General features: G+C 37.1%; 1 long non-coding RNA gene and 2 pseudogenes across 1 annotated transcript; 1 reads left to right on the forward strand and 2 right to left on the reverse strand.

Annotated features, from left to right (window-relative positions):
* Positions 1-392: 392 nt before the first annotated feature.
* On the reverse strand, positions 393-1,157 carry LOC122115933 (annotated as a pseudogene).
* A 7,471-nt stretch (positions 1,158-8,628) lies between these two features.
* LOC122115931 lies at positions 8,629-9,428 on the forward strand (annotated as a pseudogene).
* A 1,114-nt stretch (positions 9,429-10,542) lies between these two features.
* On the reverse strand, positions 10,543-10,971 carry LOC122115934. Its single transcript, XR_006148850.1, has 3 exons — positions 10,885-10,971; positions 10,791-10,796; positions 10,543-10,662 (listed from the first exon to the last, which is right to left on the reverse strand). It is a non-coding gene; the product is annotated as an uncharacterized LOC122115934 (long non-coding RNA).
* Positions 10,972-19,653: the final 8,682 nt, after the last annotated feature.

Consider the following 19,653-nt stretch of genomic DNA (forward strand, 5'->3'; position numbering starts at 1 on the left):
GAGATATGAGGATCGCAGTTCAAAGCCAGCCAGGGCAGAAAAATTTGTGAGACACTTATCTCCAATTAACCACCAGAAAACCAGAAGAAGTACTGTGGCTCAAAGTGGTAGAGCTCTATCCTTGAGCAAAAGAGCTCAGGGATAACCCCCCATTCCCGAATTCAAGCCCCACAACCGACAAAAGATGTACAAGACACTATGTTGAAAAACGAACGTTGCAATTTAGGCGGGAGGCGGAGGGGGAGGGGAGTGTAGTTGTAAGGGAAGGGACGGTGGGATAGTAGAGGAAAAACAAAGGAGGAGACAACAATGCTTGATAAGAAATGTACTCATTACCTTGCTCATGTAACTGTAACCTCTCCTCTGTACAGTATTTTCACAATAAAAAACATTTAAAAAAACCCTAAGATAACACAGATATGTGAAGCACAAGTACCAAAAGCTCTGAAGCAGGCTTCCCCTGAGGGTAGATGAAACACAGCTCTCAAAATCATCATGGATGATATACTAATGACCATTAGATCAAAGCCACTTTGAGAGAAAGCCACAAAGAGCCCATAACCACAGTTGACTGTGGTGTCAGCACACAGCAACTTGAGCACAGCCGTGTGCTCACAGTAGGACTGGGGAATGACCCTGTTGGGGCAGAAGGGCATCCTGGAGATCATGAAGCAGAAAGGGCTCACTCACAGCAGCCCTCCCATCATCACCACCGCCCCCATCTTCATCACTGCAGAGGTGGTCAGGATGCTCGAGTGCTGGAGTGGGAAGCAGATGGCCACATAGCGGTCCAAGGCCATAGCCATGAGTACCCCAGACTCCACAGAAGAAACAGCATGGATGAAGAACACCTGGATGAGGCAGGCATGATATTCAATCTCACGAGCATGAAACCAGAGTATGGCCAACAGTTTTGGCTGTGTGGAGGAGGGCAGGACCAGGTCAGTGACAGCCAGCATGGCCAGAAAAAGGTACATGGGCTCGTGCAGGGTGCAGTCGATTTGGATGATGTGCAAGATGATGATGTTTCCCATTACAGCCACAATATACATGACACAGAATGGAAAGGCAATCCAAACTTGGGAATTCTCCAGTCCTGGGATTCCAAGCAAGATGAAGAACTCGGGATGTGCAGAGATGTTCCTTGAAGTGAACATCAAGGATGGGGTGTATTCCAAAGTTACTTACTGTCTGCAGATGGTAATCAAATCAGCCACTGTTAGTTTTTGGATTGTCTTGTTGCATAATGGGACTATTGGATTTAAAGCTATACTGTAACAATTCAATTGATAACCAGATATTAATGTTTTATAACATAAAATGATGATTTTTTACATGTTTAGGACAGTAAAATCAGGTGGGAACATACTAGCTGCAAGTATAATTGCTTTTTAAGTAATGGGCTAGGAACTTTTTTCCTTTGGAAGTTTCAGCAAGGATTTCTTGTTGCATGACAGGATAAGGTAGGGAGAAATGTGACAAATAGATGAGCTTCTTCCTGTGATCCTTAATGAGTATACTTGCCTCTTCTTTCACACTTTTTGTGGGTGGTGACTTCCTTCCCAGCTACTGACGTCCTGCAGTCCCTTCCAAAACCCATGTCCTCTCTTTTTCATGGAATATGTTCTTCTGGTAAGTTTTCAAGGACTCCTCGTGGGAAACTGCTCTACCATCCTCAGTCATTTTACTGGTTGTCCTTCTCTCCGATTTTTTTCTTTAGTGGGCAGTGAAGGAGCATAGGGAGCTTAGATCTCAGTCTGCAGCAGGAGTTAGATTGGCGTCATGATCAAATCCTTGGCCTTCCTTTCCGAACATTTCCCTGACCATCCTGGAAATCCACTCCCTTCATGGTCTTTTCATTCAGTAACTTTTGAACTTTAATAGATTTTGAGCTTCATGTCATGTGTCATATGGAGGGATTTGACCATTCCTTGGTACTTTTTGTAAAGTGTGGGGCCTTTTCAATTCCGAAACATTGTTTGTAAGGTTCCCATTGACTTTTAAGGATAAATAGGAATGAGAAAAAGAAAAATCTCATTTTCCTTTTTGCCTAACATACTTTCTGCTCTAACTTATTAAACATACATTGTCTCTTTTTTCATAGGTTAGAACTCATTAGGGCATTGTGCAGCCTCTAAGCTGTAAATGCAGTTATATACATTTCAAATATTGGAACTAGAGTGATTCAATTTTGTACCCCTGCCTAAACTTCTTTCTGATTTGAGGCTTGAACTTAATGTCTCATAGCCACACTCAGCTTGCTCTTCCATAGCCAGTGCTCAACTCCTTGAGCCACACCTTTACCTTAGCTTTGGATATGGTGTCTCAAGGACTTTTCTGTCCAGGATGGCTGCAAATCAACAAGTCTCTAAACTCAGCCTCTTGATTGGCTAGCTAGAATTATAGATGTGAGCCAGCAGCACCTGGGTTTGACTAAAGTTTTGTGTTTCTCAAAGTAAAACCTAACTCATAGAGGCACTATTCCACATTTGCTTCAGGAAATAGAGAAATACCCAGATTTCTTCTGTAAAAGTTGTTAAAGTGCAGTCATGGCATTCCTGGTTGGGCCAAAAATCTTTCACTCTGTGCAGCTTGTGAAAATAATTGTTAATCAGTCCACTGTGTTGCTGAAGGCATTCAAGTGATTGTAGGTTAAAATAAAACTGAGATCTTGCTAAATAGTGTACTATTAGAAATTTAGAACACATATTTTTTCTGGGTTATCTAAAACTAAAATGTAGAGAAGTTGGAGTTTAAGTGCCATCTCCTTCATGGAAATTTTATATATAAAGAAAGACTGCCTACTTTGGTAGCTCTCTACGGAGGACACAGTGGGAGTCAGATTGTTTGTCTTCTTTTGAAGATTGTAGTTCAGTGTTGATGGGCGTTTGGACCTGGAGCTCCCAGAGTTAGGCCTTTTGGTGTGGAGCATCTTCTTGCTTCTTGGAGATTCCATGAGTCCCACTGCTCTATGGGAAAGATAGAGATGCCTGAGACATGAGGGGTTTCACCTTGGAATTGTCTTTTTTACTGACCCAGATGAGCATGATCATAAGCAGTTCAAGGTCAGCCTTCAGCAAAAGGCTCAGATCAGGGCCTATTTAAAGGACTGTGTTTGCATCGTCCATTCCCAATGCACTAGATTTCTCCACACGACAATTCCCATTGTCCAACATACATGGGGTTCCTCTGAGAGTAGGTACAGAAACAACATATTAACCCCTAACTTGCTTCTGTACTAATATATATGTAAATGTGAAGTCATAAGATATGAATGTATGTGTTCTTTTTAGATTAAAAGTATAAGATTTTAGACACACTTACACCCTTTGCGAGACTATATATAATAGAAGGTATATTTGTGCAATCTGAAAGTGGATAATTATTTTGTGCATATAAATATATGTATTTAGGGAAACTATCAGTATATAGATTTATAAGAGGCTTGACTGATGTGCAAGTATTTATATAAACTAACATTTATATGGAAGAATAAATGATCATTTTTGGTATGCTGAATGATATTCAAATCATTTTGGAAAAAAATAAAAAGTACTCCATAAGTCATTATTTTATTAAAAAGTGTTTTAAAACTCAATAACAAAAAAGTCAATACATCAGAATATCTACTAGCATAAAGTAGAAAACATCCAATGGAGAGGATGTGGAAAAAATGGAGTGGATGTGGAAAAATGGGAACTTATGTGTGCTGTCAGTGGAATTGGAAAGTGAAGCAGCCTCTATATAAAAATGGTAGTTCTGCAAAAAATTAATGAAATTATATGACAACATCATATTTGTGTGTATACTTAAATGAAGTGAAACAAAATCTTGAAGCAATAGTTGCATACCCATTTTCATTGCAGTGTTAGTCACAATATCCACAATATCCACAATGTGGATATATATATATATATATATATATATGTGAATATATGTGAATATATATGTGTGAATCAATTGTATTCATAATTGATTAAATGTCAACTCTTCTCTACAACTAAAGAGAATCAAAATAATAGATAAAAATTAAAAATATCACACAGACAATGGAGTAGTAGTAGCCTTAAAAATAAGAGAATGCTGTTACACATTACAAAATGATTAAGCTTGAGGAGATTATGCTAACTGTAATTTTTAATGAGTCAAACACTGTATGATTTACACTTATATGAGCTATCTAAACTAATCAAGTTAAACTGAAACCATTTTGTACAGTTACTTAAAAATAATAATAAAAAAACTTACAGAAACAAAGTAGAATGGTACTTGTCACAGACTAGGAAAAAAAAGGGAGAAATTGAGTTTCTGTTAATAAAGTAATATAAATAATAAAGTAATAAAAATAATAATAATGTGCATGTAATCAACAACATTGTACTGTACACATCAAATTTAAGTGAGAAAATTTGTGCTATGTAGGTTTCATCATCATGAAAAGCGGTATCTTTAAATAGAACTGAAATTAAAGCATTTGATCCAGCCCAGATCCCCCATTTTATATTTGAAGAAGTGAGATTCAAGGAGGAAAGTCACTAGGCTAGAGATAAAATTAGAGGAAGAATTCTAATCTTAGAGTGCTCTGTCTAGTGCATTCTGGTACAATACCAAGTGTAAGTTAAATCAATTGGCCTTAAAGAGAAGGGAACTCTGACTCACCTGGGAAAAATTCTTTATCTTCTTTCTTCTCATTAGCTTTGAAGGTAGGTATTACTTAGTTAATCCAATTTTCCAACAGAATTAAATTTAACAACAGTGACTTTGGAGTGATGCATCATCTGCCCACAACTTCCTCTATTTCTACCTTTCCTGAAATGCACAGGTGAGCCATGTTGTATCTCTGGTCTAAGCTAGTGCTCTCTCCAAACACATGCTACTTCAAGGTCAATAGCAAGGTACACTTGAGACCCACATATTCATAAATAGTTCATTATTTTCCTTCATAATTTTACAAAGAAAATTCTATGTAATAGCTTTTCTTAATACAGACTTAAGTACTAGAAATATACACATTTATTACATTTTTAGTTTTGGATTGGAAAGGTCTTTAATTTTCCTACTACAGATACAGAAAGACAAAGCAGTGGCCTGGAAATGGATTCCTGGGCACAATAGCTCATTTACCTCTAGGTTCTAGGGACCTGATGATGAATATGACTGCCTTATAAAATAAGACTTGGACATCCCATTCATCCCTACTGTACTGATTATTGTTCTGTAACATAGAGTGGTATACTTCATATCTCTGGCTTTCATCTTCCTAGAAAACCACAGTTACTGGCTATATATAGTTACTGGATGAAGTAAATGAGATAAAATATGTGGAGTTGACTTAGTTCACTATAAAGCAAGCCACTAAACTTAAAAAGTAATCCCTCAAAAAGGAAATTATTGAGCCAGTCACATAAACAGCTACAACTTAGTATGTCCACAGATTCCAAAGTCTGTGGATTTTCAAGCCATTTATATAAAACAACATAGCACTGGCATACAACCTTTGCAATTCTCCTGTACTTTTTCAATGATCTCCTCACTACTTTTCATGTCAAATAAAATGCCTTCACATCATTTCTTTTGTGCAGAAACAGGAAAGCACACAGCACATAGCAAATTCAAGTTCTGCTCTTTAGAACTCTCCAATTATTCCCTCCCCCCATTTTTTAATTTGAAGATTGATTGAATCCACAGATCTAGAACCCCATGATACAGTACAATGTTTGCACAAATACATAGCCCATAATATTTTTCAGGTCATGTCTGGGAGACTATGGGTGTGGTGTCTAATTGGTAACGTATTACTGACACCAGGATGTTTGCAATCATGATCATGCCTCCTTGACTTACCACATTGATAATTTATACAAAACGTGTGTTTGATTAAGTTGTCTGCTCTGCCATCATAATTAATCCTTTATGAAATACATAGAAAGATGCCATAATATTTTCCTACGGCCCACAGTTCACAATTAGTACTTTATATGTGACTCATAGGAAATTTTGTTGGAAACTTATCCATAGCACTGGTCTCAAGCCAGTTTTATTCCTCTGCCAATAATATCAGATGCTCTGGATCTTTCTTTTGGGCTTTTAAAAATTTATCAGATACAACTTAAATTTGTACTTAATCTTGCAAGAAGATATCTAACCTGTCTTCAGGGCTGGAAAACAAAAGGTCCTTATACAATCACAGTAATTGTTTTGTGTTATCTCTGTTTACTTCAGTACCCCTGTCTTCAAAATTCCCTTTTCATTCTTTTCATCACTGCTCAATGTTTCTGGAACTCCAGTACACAAAAGACCTTCCTCCTTTTCTTCCCTCTCTCCCTGCTTCCTTTCCTCCTTTCTTCCCTCTCTCCTTCCCTTTCTTCCTTCCTTTTTTCCCTCCCTTCCTCTCTTCCTTCATCTTTAAATGTAAAGTTCACTTTATGTAAGTTTGTAATAAATATATACTGCACATAAAATTTCAGACAATTCATTCAGTCAAAGCTTTACTTTGAGACTCATTCACAGAGATAATATTTGAATAATAATTGATACATATCCTTCTACATCTTTCCCTCTGTAATCGTTAGGTTGGAATACCTAAAGTCACTGCTTATATTTGTCACAAATAGACAAATGCCAATCATTTTATAAGATCCAGTTACCTATTTTCATATAGAAATATGGAGTGTAGTTCATGGATTGAAAATAAAATCATTTTGTATATATTTTATTGCAGTTTGTCTTTTTTCCATATATTAATCCCCTAGAAATATTCTGAGATCTTCTAGATCAGTGCATATACAAGAGCCTTATTCTTCTTAACTATTGGTAATATAGATTAATGTAGAGATACTAAAATAGGTAATCTATCAATCTATAGCTCTCATCCATTTACTGCTATTACATAATTTCAACACTTGGACATTTCCCTTTGCTTATGGGGAAATATCAAAAATTTTTAAGGCAATTTTTTGTGAAAACAACAAAGTAGAGAAGATTGTTATCACCTATGGAAATACTATTAACATCTGCTTTATATTAATATTTAAACTTTGCCTGAAGGTAACCTACATGAATTCTCCATTCTTTGGTCTGGTTTTGGAGACTTTCCAGTTCAAGGTATTTGCTCCAAGAATCAACAATTATGCTGTTCTTCCTGGGCTGATCATCCTTGCAGCTGATCAGTATACAGCTTTTAGAAAGAGCATCTCAGCATACACATTCGATGTCTCTAAAGTTATTGGCCTGCTATAAAGAGAAGAAAGCTTTGAAAATTCTGAAACCTTAGAAATTAAACAGGATAATGAAAACAGCTGTCTGCTACTGGAGAGGGCTTTCTTACATCATAACATGGTGGAGTGTATCATGTGGGGAGACTGAGCAAGTGTGTTAGCGGAGCCCTCTCCTCTTTTTACGAAGTTGCTAATGCTATCATTAGAGCCTAAACATCATGGCCTCATCTAATGCTAATTACATTCCAACGGTCTCACCTCCAAATATACTAACATATGATTTGGGGGATTATGTTTCCAACACAAAAACTTTCGGGGGACAGTCACATCATAAGCAAGTTAACTATATATATGTATGTATATATAGAGAAATTATGAAAAAGAAATTTAAAATATTTTATAATTTCTACACTAAAAGAAAATCAACATTTATTTTCAGTATATGTAATTCCAGACATTTTAAGGATCATAGTTATATACAGTCAAAATTTCTTTAGCATAATTGGAATATAGTATATCTATATCTATATCTATATATTACCCAGAGTCTTCCCAAGTCTTACATTGTGGGAACATTTTATTTTTGTCAGTAGTGGGACTTGAACTCTGGGCTTGGGCACTGTCCCTATGCTCTTCAGCTCAAGGCGAGCTCTCTTCTGCTTGAGTCACCACTCCACTTCCGGTTTTCTAGTGGTTTATTGGAGATCAGAGTCTCTGGCTGGCTTTGAACGGTGATCCTCAGATCTCAGCCTCCTGAATAGCTAAGATTATAGGTGTGAGCCACTGGTGCCTGGCTGTGGGAACATTCTAATGACATTAAAAACTTTAAAAAATCATGATTAAATGCACAATAACTTCCACCAAATGGATGCTTCATAATTTACACATTTTCATAATGTGCAAAGGAAGTTCCCTTTGTGTATTTAGATTATATACAACACAGACGTTAAACGCAAATTACATTCTATGCTGCCTGCGTTTTCACCAACAAAATATATAATACCTTTAGTGTAGATTCCATATGAACAAATGATTCTCAAATATCTGCTTATATGAACGATTATTGATATTTTCATGAAGATGGAAGAATAGAATGGAAGTGAAACAAAAACAAAAAAAAATAACCTATGCTGGAATCTCACTCATCCACTAGTCATATTTTATTTATGGACTTTATTGCTAAAGTGAAAAATGGTTTTACACTAACAGGATATTGCTTCCACTTTTTGGTACTCTTAACAAGATCACAGTTTGGGGCCACTTTTGAAGTTAAGAGTTATTGCTTTCTTAAATCTAAACCGGGAGATGAGGGCGCCCAGAGGAGATCCTGGGACCAGAACCTGAGAGTCTGCGTGTCAGAGGTTGGGGAGAGGGAGGGCGCGGGCGATGGGACCAGGGTGGCCAGGCTGCTCCTGGGGAAACACAAAAATGAAAGAAGTAGATAATCTTGAACGTATAAAAGAAGAATGGGTTTGTGATACAGGATCCGACAATCAGCCTCTTAGTGATAACCAGCAAATGAATTGTGAACACTTTGTGGATAGCCTTTTTTAAGAAGCTCAGAAGATTGGTGCGAAATGCTTGGTCTCCCACTGAACAGAAGAAACAGGTAGATATAAAAATAAAACTGTGGGAAAATGGATTCACGGTCAACGATGACGTTAGAATTTACTCTGATGGAACAAGTCAAGTTTCTGAACTCCATCAAGAAGGAGGAATTACCTTCAGAATTACAGGAAAATTTTGATAAAGAGGAGGTGGATGTTAAAGTTGAAGACAAAAACAAAACAAAACACGAGGTATGTATGTCTACAAAGCCTGTGTTCCAGCCCTTCTCAGGTCAGGGTCATAGACTAGAAAGTTCTACACCAAAAATTGTTTCAAAAACAAAGGTTATTGAAGTTGAAAGTAAAAACACTTTATGTGTTGTTTCACTGAACAACTTGGAAGCCATTACCAGTATGCAGATTTGGTTAGCCAATGGAAAAAGAATTGTCCAGAAATTTAATATTTCTCATAGGGTAAGCCACATCAAAGACTTCATTGAAAAATACCAAGGACCTCGGTTTTCCCTGGCAACAGCTCTTCCTTTCCTCAGATTGCTAGATGAGACACTCACACTAGAAGAAGCAGCTTTGCAGAATACTGTAATCATTCAGAGACTTACAAAAACTGCGGAGCCTTTCAGAAAACTTTCATAGTATTGATTTTTGAGAGACTGAGTAGAACTTTTGCAGAGAAATGATGGTAGAAAGTGGGCATGTGGGGAAAGGAGAAGTTAGATTCATTGGACTTTTGGTTTGAGTGCTACTTCTCCCCCCCCCTCCCGTCTTTCTCTTCCTCCCTCCCTCCCTCTCTCTCTTTGTCATAGGGGGTTGACCTCTTCAGCTCAAGGCCAGTGCTCTACTGCTTGAGCCACCATGGCACTTCCAGTTTTCTAGTGGTTTGTTGGAGATAAGAGTCTCACGGACTTTCCTGCCTGGACTAGCTTTGAACCTTAAGCCTCAGATCTCAGCCTCCTGAGTAGCTAAGATTATGGGCATGAGCCACCGGTGCCTGGCTTTAACTCTTTTGATAAGAAAAAATTTAAATAATCACAAGTTAGGAAATATAAAACAGGAAATTATATTCCACACACATTTTTTTCCCCAAGGATGGTTGCTCAAATAAAAGTACAATTATTTTCAAATATCAGTTAATCACCATATGATTTATTACATAGCTATATCATATAGAATCTTAAGATTATTCAATTATCAAAAATATTCACAGCAGTAGTCATTCAAACATCAGATTCAAACAGAAGGTATTCATATAAATGTTAGCAGTCTCAGAATTATTAAATAGCACTACACTAAAATATTATACAGCAGGTTAAAAGTATCAGTGTAATTATTTTATATCTTGGATATAATCAAAAGGCTAGGAGGGTCTGTTTTCACAAGAGCTGTACCTAAACCTTAAATCAGTCTCAGTTTTCACTCTGTGCTAGCAAGACAAAATCGTTTTAATTTGACAACAGTATCCAAGATTTATTTTCATTTAGGAATAAAATTGTATATTTTAGTATAATATTGATATTGATCTACCTGTTCATGTTGTATACCTTCTAAATATGTAATTTAAAAAACATCCCCACTTCCCTTTATATTTTTCTCCAAAAAATTAGAGATTTATATTTAGGTAGTCTTTGGATCTTTTATGTATTCACTTTATTTACTTAGAGACTAATACCTCAGTGGTCTCATTACTTATTTATGAATATTTTAAGTGTATCATATGCAGTATAAATTTTCTACTGCCTATATGAGAGTCAACCTGTGTTTACCTGAAAGGATTATTACTGTATGACACCATGAAGGAAAGCATCCTTTGTATCTTAGACTTTTAACCTAGTTAGACTTAAGTATTTTAGTTACATTAAATCCCCTGGCTTGAAAACAAACTGTTTTTTTGGGGGGGAGGGTTCCAGTCGTGGAGCCTGAACTCTGGGCCTGGGCGCTGTTCCTCAGCTCTTCAGCTCAAGGCTAGCGCTCTACCACTTGAGCCATAGCTCCACTTCCAGCTTTTTACTTTTTGCTTATGTGGTGCTGGGGAATCGAACCCAGAGCCTCATGCATGCAAGGCAAGCACTCTACCACTGAGCCACCTTCCCAGCCCCGAAAACAAACTGTTTTGCAAATGGCCTGTTGAATCAAATTAAAAGTGAAGTGTACAATACATATGCCAAGCATTTAGTGGCTCACAGTAGCAGTTCTGTTCCTCAACTGCTGGATAGAAGCTTTTGTTCTCATAAAATTTTGTTTTTGTGAACTATGTATACCAATATTATATTAAAATTACAATACTTAAAATACTTTAAAATGCTTTCCAAACTAGGCTTGGTAAAGTAGGCCTAGCAGACATAATAAGACCCTATCTCTTAAAAATGATAATAATATAGCTTCCAAAGCAAAAAAAAGTGATATTACTATTTCTTTTTGCAAATATCATTACTGGTCTGACCCAATGAAGGTACGTGGAATCTCATATCTGTTTCTAAGCTCACTAGTGCAATGGAAGACACCACTATACATTTATGAGAAAATGGGGGAAAAAGTACATAATATTTATGATTTTTTAAAAAAGCTTTGACATCATAGATGCCTTGGATGGGTCAGGAATCCTCTAGGACCCAACCATATAAAGCAGTGCGTGGTTCACAAATGTAAGGAATCTACTTAAATGCCTATTCCTAACATCTGTCACCAAAATTCTTATTCTGAGATGGGTCCTAGATCATCTAATTAGTGTCTTAGGGTTATGATAGAAGTACTGAAGGCCTGCACTAAGCCACTGAAGGAGGGTAACTAACTATATCTCTTTAGTTTATACTCATCCTCCACCCCATAGTTGATAGACACTTCCCTTTCAACCAAAAGCAACTATGACACATAAACCTGTGCCTTTTCTCCAAAGCACAGACTCACCAAGGCTGGAACATTTGGATGGGGCTTTTCAGGAATAACAAAAGGGAAGTACACATATGGCTAGGTGTCCAGCCGTATCCCTTCTGTCTGCAGTCCACTATAAGGATGGTTCTTTTCCTGGATCCCAGCTTTCCACATTGCAAAGGTCTTTTAATTGGGAAGAAGAGAGATCTAAGGAGAGCTTTCTTTGTCCTTTGGTCTTTTACCCTAGGAAATAAGTAGGTATATAATAGAAGATATTTATTGTCTGTAATGTTTACACAAGCTGTGTCAGAACCCTCTCTAGTAAAACAAATGACATTGTGAACAAAAAAAGGTAAGTTAAATCAATGAACTTAAGTGTAAAGAAGGCCTTGAGTTGTTTGTTTCTGGGATTTGATTCAGGGTCTGATGCTTTTGCTCAAAGGCTGATACACTACCACCTGAGCCATGCCTCCAGTTCTCAAATCCCCAATACTGGCATTGTTTGGGGTTTTTTTTGTCGGTCTTGGGGCTTGAACTCTGGGCCTTGGCACTGTCCCTGAACTCTTTTGGTCAAGGCTAGTACTCTACCACCAGTTTTCTGGTGGTTAACTGGAGATAAGAGTTTCAGACTTTCCTGCCTGGGCTGGCTTTGAAATCCTATCCTCAGGTGTAAGCTTCCTGAGTAGCTAGGATTACAGGCGTGAGCCACCAGCACCCAGCCAAAAATTTTTTAATTCATCTTTCAGATACAGAAAATAACTGATGATAGTTATTAATATTTTCAGTCAATAAGGAAATGTAAAGGCTGATCATAATCATTTTAATTTGCATAACTACATGATTCTTCATGTTTATTTTCTACAAGGACACTTTCTTATGAGACACTTTCTTATATACCTTCAGAAAAGCTTCCTTTATGGATTTTCCAGTTTATTATGAATTAACCAGAATACACTGTACATTTTTTCCAGTTATGGGGCTTGAACTCAGAACCTGGGCACTGTCCCTGAACTCTTTTTGCACTCTAACACTTTGAGCTCCAGTACCAACTCTGGTTTTTGAGTGGTTAATTGGAGATAAGAGTCTCATGGGTTTTCCTACATAGGCTGGCTTCCAACCGTGATCTTCAAATCTCAGCCTTCTGAGGAGCTAGGATTAATGTATAGGCATGAGCCACCAGCAACTGGCCTGTATATTTCTTTTTTCTTTTTTTGGGGGGGGTGGGGTTCGGTCGTGGGGCCTGAACTCTGGGCCTGGGTGCTGTCCCTCAGCTCTTCAGCTCAAGGCTAGCGCTCTACCACTTGAGCCACAGTGTCACTTCCAGCTTTTTTCTTTTTGCTTATGTGGTGCTGAGGAATCGAACCCAAGGCCTCAGGCATGCAAGGCAAGCGCTCTACCACTGAGCCACCTTCCCAGCCTCCCTTTTTTTCTTTTTGTCAGTTGTGGAGCTTGAACTCGGACTGGGCACTGTCCCTCAATTCTTCAGCTCAAGGCAAATGCTCTACCACTTGAGCTACAGTACCACTTCCAGTTTTTGGGTGGTTAATTGGAGATAAGAGTCTCATGGATTTTCCTGTCCAGACTGGCTTTGAACTGTGATCCTCAGATCTCAGCCTCCTGAGTAGCTAGGATTACAGGCCTGAGCCATCAGCACCCAGTGGTTGTACATTTCTTGTGTATACACTTAGAACACACTCCAGTGAAAGCTTCCTATAAAGAGAACTCAACAACCTTCATTTTTTTAACTGGAAACTTTCATTAATGTGAATAATATTCTCAAAGCCTTTCTAAGAGGATAATTATCTGATAAAGGTTTTTATTTGAAAGTTTTAAGTTGTACAGTTGTTAATTATGAGTATAGAATAGTTAATGTAAGCTGCCTTTGGAAAAAAATTACCAAGGGGATGAAAACTTGAAAAAGGCAAACACCTTAGATGTGGCTATGGTTTTACCTAAGCAGTTGCTTCAAAACTGTTATCAGTCAGTCTCTTGACAATAACTAGGTTAGATCTAATTAGAAACACACTCCTAATTTTACAAATGTGGATTTACTGGTTAAATTACTATGCACTGCTGAAGTTTAAGATCTTATGTATTCCAGTATGCTTTCCATATTTCAATGGATTGGTAATAAGGTATGTACGCAGTTATTTCAGTGCCTTAAAGAATTTTGAATGCAATGTTTGCCAATGATTGCTGTTTTTTCAAGGATCAAATACTGTTTGTTAAAGGATCTGTGAAATAACTTGATACTTGTTATAAAATAATCACATATGGATACATTTCTAATTTTTACTTGTTTTGTGCTGATCCTGTGGCTTGACCTCAAGGCCTGGGCACTGCCCTTCAGCTTTTTTCTCTCAAAGCTAGTGCTCTACTACTTGAGCCACACCTCCACTGCCTGCTCTTTGCTGGTTAATCAGAGATCAGATTCTCAAGATTTTTCTGCCCAGTGCAGCTTTGAACTATGATCCTCAGATCTCAGCACTGAGCAGCTAAGATTGCAAGCATGAACTCCAGGCACCCAACATTGTTTATTTTAAAAACCATCCTTTATGTTGCGCATGGTGGCACATGCCTATAATCGCAGCACTTGAAAGGCTGGAAAATCATAAAGGACAGCCTGAGCTAAAATGTGAGGCCCTGTCTCAAAAACTAAAACAGAGCTAGGACCATGGCTCAAGTTCTAGAGCACCTGCCTACCAAGCATGACCCTGAACTAAAACCCCGAACTATCAAAATCAATCAGTCATCCTTTCATTCATCCACCCACCCTTTATGTCTTGAGATAAACTGTCATGAAGGCTTGTTAGTTGGCTTTCCTCCTTTGCTCACTCTCTTCTAAACTATTAGGTAAAAAAATTGTTCCTCACATCAAATCTTCAAATAAAAGAAATAGCTTATTCCATAAAAGATTCTAAACCAGGGAATGCCAAATTACAACCACATGTATCCCTTGACCTCAACCCATCTTAAATACACAGAACACACCTCATTTGCAACATGGGTGTACCTATGTGTCTCTCTGTTGTCTCTAGATCCCAATGTATATCTACACAATTTATCAGTTGCAACAGAGATGCCCTACAAAATCTGGTTCTTTGCTACTTGGCATTTTACTTACAAAGTTTGCTCATCTCTGGTTTAAACAATCAACAAAGTGAACAATCCAAATTTAGTCTGTAATATTTGCCAGTATACATGTCGTAACTCCTCCATGGTCAATTTCAGCCTATCTATGTGGTATCACTGACAGGAGTTGGGAAACAATGGAAAGTAGCTTATAAAATGGAAATGGTATAAGTAATTAAAAAGAGATCAAAAATGCAAACTACAGTAAAAGAGTTGGGAATGATGTGATTCAAAAACAAAAAAATAAACCAATTTATTTAACCTGTTGATAGTAGTGAGGTTTAACAACTAACTGGCTCTCAAATTCCCTGAGCATGTTATGATCAGCCCTTGGAACCCAATCTGATGTGGTTCTGTCAAGTCATTATTGTTGTTTTTTTAAAGCCCCCTTGTGCCTAGGAACTACTGGTACAAGAAGCAATTGGACTAGTTTGTTAGTGTGGATTACAGTTGTCCAGTGATTAGAACAAAAATGTTTCAAAGAGGGAAAGTAGAAGAAAATGAGAAAGGAAGGATGGGGAAATCCTTGGGGGATGAGTATGGAAACAGAATAAATGATTCCATAAATGTTTATTGATACTGTGGAGACACTGGCTCAGAGTTGGAGTCTGGAAGATGAGTTAAGACTCTAGCCTTGATGTAAGAGCTCCTCATGAGAAGACGAGGTTCCATCAACCAATCAATCCATTATTGTTTATAATTTTCCTTCTGTGAGTCCCATGATGTCGATTTCATAGTCCATAAGATACTACAGAAAATTATAGCAAAATATCATTAAAGACTGAAGCAGACCTATGGCTAAAATGTTACGGGGACATAGAGTAAGAAGATGTTAGTTTTCTAGGATTGGGAAAAATATTCATAGAACCCTTTAGATTTTACATTCCATTTCTGTGTATCACTCTCTAATTGCAAACTTGGTTTTTTTTTTCATTGCTTCTAGAAAGGATTTGGGTTTATTACTTTTTTTCCTTTTACTCATATTTGACTTATTTGCTTAACCAAATCCAAACCACTCATGAATCTTCATTTTAGGTCTGATTTCTTTCCAGAGCTCCCACTAATCTTCAGGCCCTGGCTTACATGCTCTCCCTGTACCACTCTACCTACTGACTGTCTGAAAAAGAAGACTTAAATTTTTGAAAGGTGTTGAGCTTTCTCAGTTTTAGTGAATATACGCAATTGATGGTAGAGGAAAAAATACCAAAATATAAAGGTGTTTTTATTTTATTTTTTTGAGACAAGGTCTCTATGTAGCCCAAGCTGGCCTTGAACTTGTGATCCTCAAGTCTCTGCTTCCTGAGTGAGGTACTGCGATTATAGGTATGTACCACCATGCCTAGAGTAAAATATTTTTTTCACAAAAGGGTCTGAAACCAGGAGAAAGATGCATAGTATGGTGGAAAGAAAAGGGATCTTAGCCTTATGTGGACTTGTGTTTAAGTTTATGTTCTGACATTATTCTTGTTCTGACTCATTCTTTTTTTTTTTATAAGTTTTTTATTGTGAAAATACTGTACAGAGGGGTTACAGTTACATGAGCAAGGTAAAGAGTACATTTTGTTGCTTCCTCCTTTGTTTTTCCCCTCCCATCCCTTCCCTCCCATCTGCACAACTACCCCCCCCCCCCCGCCTAAATTGTAAAATTTGTTTTTCGACATAGTGTCTTATACATCTCATTGTTGCAATGGGTCAACCTGTATCCCTATTTAAACACTTTTTCCCCTTCCCTTCCCCAAATTATACCAACATCAAATTACAGTGAAAACAGAGGCACCTTATAAATACGTTAGAAACAATAGCAAAACAAAAACAAAAACAAAAAACAAAACAAATAAACAAACAAAAACACTGTGCCCCTATCTTGGGGTTCATTTCGCTTAACATCATCTTATCTGGCCATATGTACATGGCTTTTGACCTTTTCTGATTATCCCAGACATATACTAGCTATTGAAAATAAGGGAAACCATGGAACCTATGTTTCTTTGGGCCTGACTTACTTCACTTAATATTATATTATATCATTCTTTTTTTTGTTGATCATGGCCCTTGAACTCTGGCCTGGGCGCTGTCCCTCAGCTCTTCAGCTCAAGGCCAGCGCTCTACTGCTTGAGCCGCAGAGCCACTTCCAGTTGTTTAAAGGTTTATTGGAGATAAGAATCTCAAGGCCGGGGTGGCTTTGAACCATGATCCTCAGATCTCAGCCTCCTGAGTAGCTAGGATTACAGCCAGGAGCCACCAATGCCTGCTGACTCATTCTTTTTAAGGTTAAATAACGTATTCTTTTACCTAGAAGTAGAGGATAATATACCTATCTTATACAAGTATTGTAAAGATTACAAGTTCATGAAATTGTGAACTGAAAGGTACTCACTCTCCTGTCCTTACTGCCTGAGATAAATTAGCTTGAAATGCATCCTTGTTCAAACTTAATCCATTATTATGAAATTACAATGAAATCATTTAGAAATGTTACTACTTCTCATTGCAATGGAAGATACATAGGCATTTTCTCCAATCATATGACCAAAACAATACCTTACATTTAAAAAGGATGAGGGAAAATAAAGGAAGCAATGTATGTTAAAAGAAGAAGTGAAATTAAGCACTCAGTGGATTTGTTAACATGATCCGATTCCTTCCTGTGGTTGCTCAGTTTAGACATGTCTGTACTGTTTCCTAAGGTCTTGGTGTATTTGCTTTCCATTTCCTGGGGGATTGCCCTTCCCAAGTTGTCTGTGCTTGCACAATTTCCAATTGGTAGGCCAATCTGAATTTCCTATAGAGTGGAACTGGGGGTTGGTAAAGGTTTATATTCTAGACATATTATAGTGTTTTACTTTTTTCCTACAACCCCTTTGCTGCAAAACTAGATAAATAATTAGAGTAGAAAAATCCTCTAAGACATTTGTGGCTTGAATTTTTCTGTTGGATAAACAGAGCTATTAAATTTTTTTTTTTACTGAGCTTCAGATCTTATTAAACTTTATAGGTACCATTGGGTCACAAAATTAAGTATATTATGGCTTCTAAGAACTTGATTCCAGTATAACTGACCAAGCTGTCAGTTTCTGCCCTTAGTGGTAGACCTTCTTCTATCCAACATGGCTATAAACTTGTCTGAAAGCACAGGAAGTCAGTCCAGATTTGTGACTTAATGCTGTACCGTCTGTGCTACCAAAAATATTTATTTTCTGTTTTATCTGGATTGATTGCATCAGACTTGCTACCTCTGTAAAGCTTAGTGGCAATCCTCATCCAATGCTGACCTGAAAATAGTACTAATGGATTTTCTCATTTTTTTTATTTGGAATGATGCTCTCAGTAGACTTGTGTAGTTCTCTCTCTCTCTCTCTCTCTCTCTCGCTCTCTCTCTCTCTCTCTCACACACACACACACACACACACACACACACACAAGAAAGTCAGGATCACATTTTTGTGTTCATTCTTTACTACATCTAACCAAATACTTTGTCTGAAACATGACATGTACAGGCAGGAAGCATAAAATTAATTTCTTAATTAATATTTTTTTCTATTCATTTTGGGGGTTTGAACTGAAGGCCTTGGACTCACTAAGCAGATACTCTTGTGACTTGAACTCCATCAGCCCCTTCAGAAATATCTTGCTACTGACAAACGAATCCTCAGATTGATGCTATTGTCCAACACAGTAAAAGTAAATGCAGTGGACACAAGAGCAAGCTCCTTCCTGCTGACTATACCAAAATTATAACAGGAATTATTTCCTCTATGTGACAAAGCCTGTTGCTCAGTTTCAGCTACCACCATTGAGATCATGTTACTTCATAAAGGTGAAATAACTGCCTTTTATGATTGGACAATACCCTATAGCTCTGATATTAAATTAGCCAAGGTAAAAAGAGAACTCAACTTTTTATTATTAATAAGACTGAAAAAAAAATTCTGCATCTATGCCCCAAGGTTGCAATGGCTTTTAATAATTGCTTCATTAAAATTTCAAGAGAATGTAAGCTGTTCAAAAGATAAGGGTAAAAGCAATATGATTTTCTTTAAGGGAAATATTCCTAAAGATTAAGAAAATTTCATCTAAACACTGCAGCAGCTGATTACCTATATAGACAGGGGAAGAAATGCAGTAAATAGTTCTCCTACTTCCTATATGATCTTTACCTACAATACCACAGCCACTGTGGTTCTTTCTGAGATCCCCCATCATGTCTAGCTAGTCCTCTATTTACAATCTCCATTATACAAAACCAAACCAGATGACATTAGAAGTCTAGCCAGCAATTTTCTTGCTTATTTTCTTAATTGTTGCTCATCTGAATGAAATAAGATAAAAATCCTAATTATATCTTGATTTATATTTCCTTTATGGCTAAGGATGTTAAGCATTATTTTTATGTATTATTAGCCATTTGTCCATATTTGAAAACTGTTCAATTCATTTGTCCATTTATTGATTGAATTATTTATCCTTTTGGAGTTTAATTTTTTTAGCTTTTGATATATTCTGGAAATAAGTCCTTTATACAATGTATAACTGGCAAGAAATTCTCTCCTATTAGGTAGGCTTTCTTTTGATTCTGGTAATTATTTTCTTTGCTATGTAGAAGTATTAATTTGGTGCAATGCTATTTTTTTAATTTTTATTCTTATTATTGGTGGAACTGTGATGATTCTATTCAGAAAAGCATCATGTCATTAGGAGAGAAAAATTTGTATCTGGATGTGCTATCATAGCCTCATCGAGTGCCTGTATTTAATTTTCCACTTCCAAAGTCACATGAAAGCTCCTGAATACTTGTGGTAGTTATATCTTTCAATTGGCTATTTTTGGTTTTCTTATCACTAATATTTTCCTTGAATACTATCTTTTCT

Source organism: Dipodomys spectabilis, unplaced genomic scaffold (genome assembly GCF_019054845.1).
Source record: "Dipodomys spectabilis isolate Male_0828 unplaced genomic scaffold, ASM1905484v1 ptg000125l, whole genome shotgun sequence".
Lineage (NCBI taxonomy): Eukaryota > Metazoa > Chordata > Mammalia > Rodentia > Heteromyidae > Dipodomys > Dipodomys spectabilis.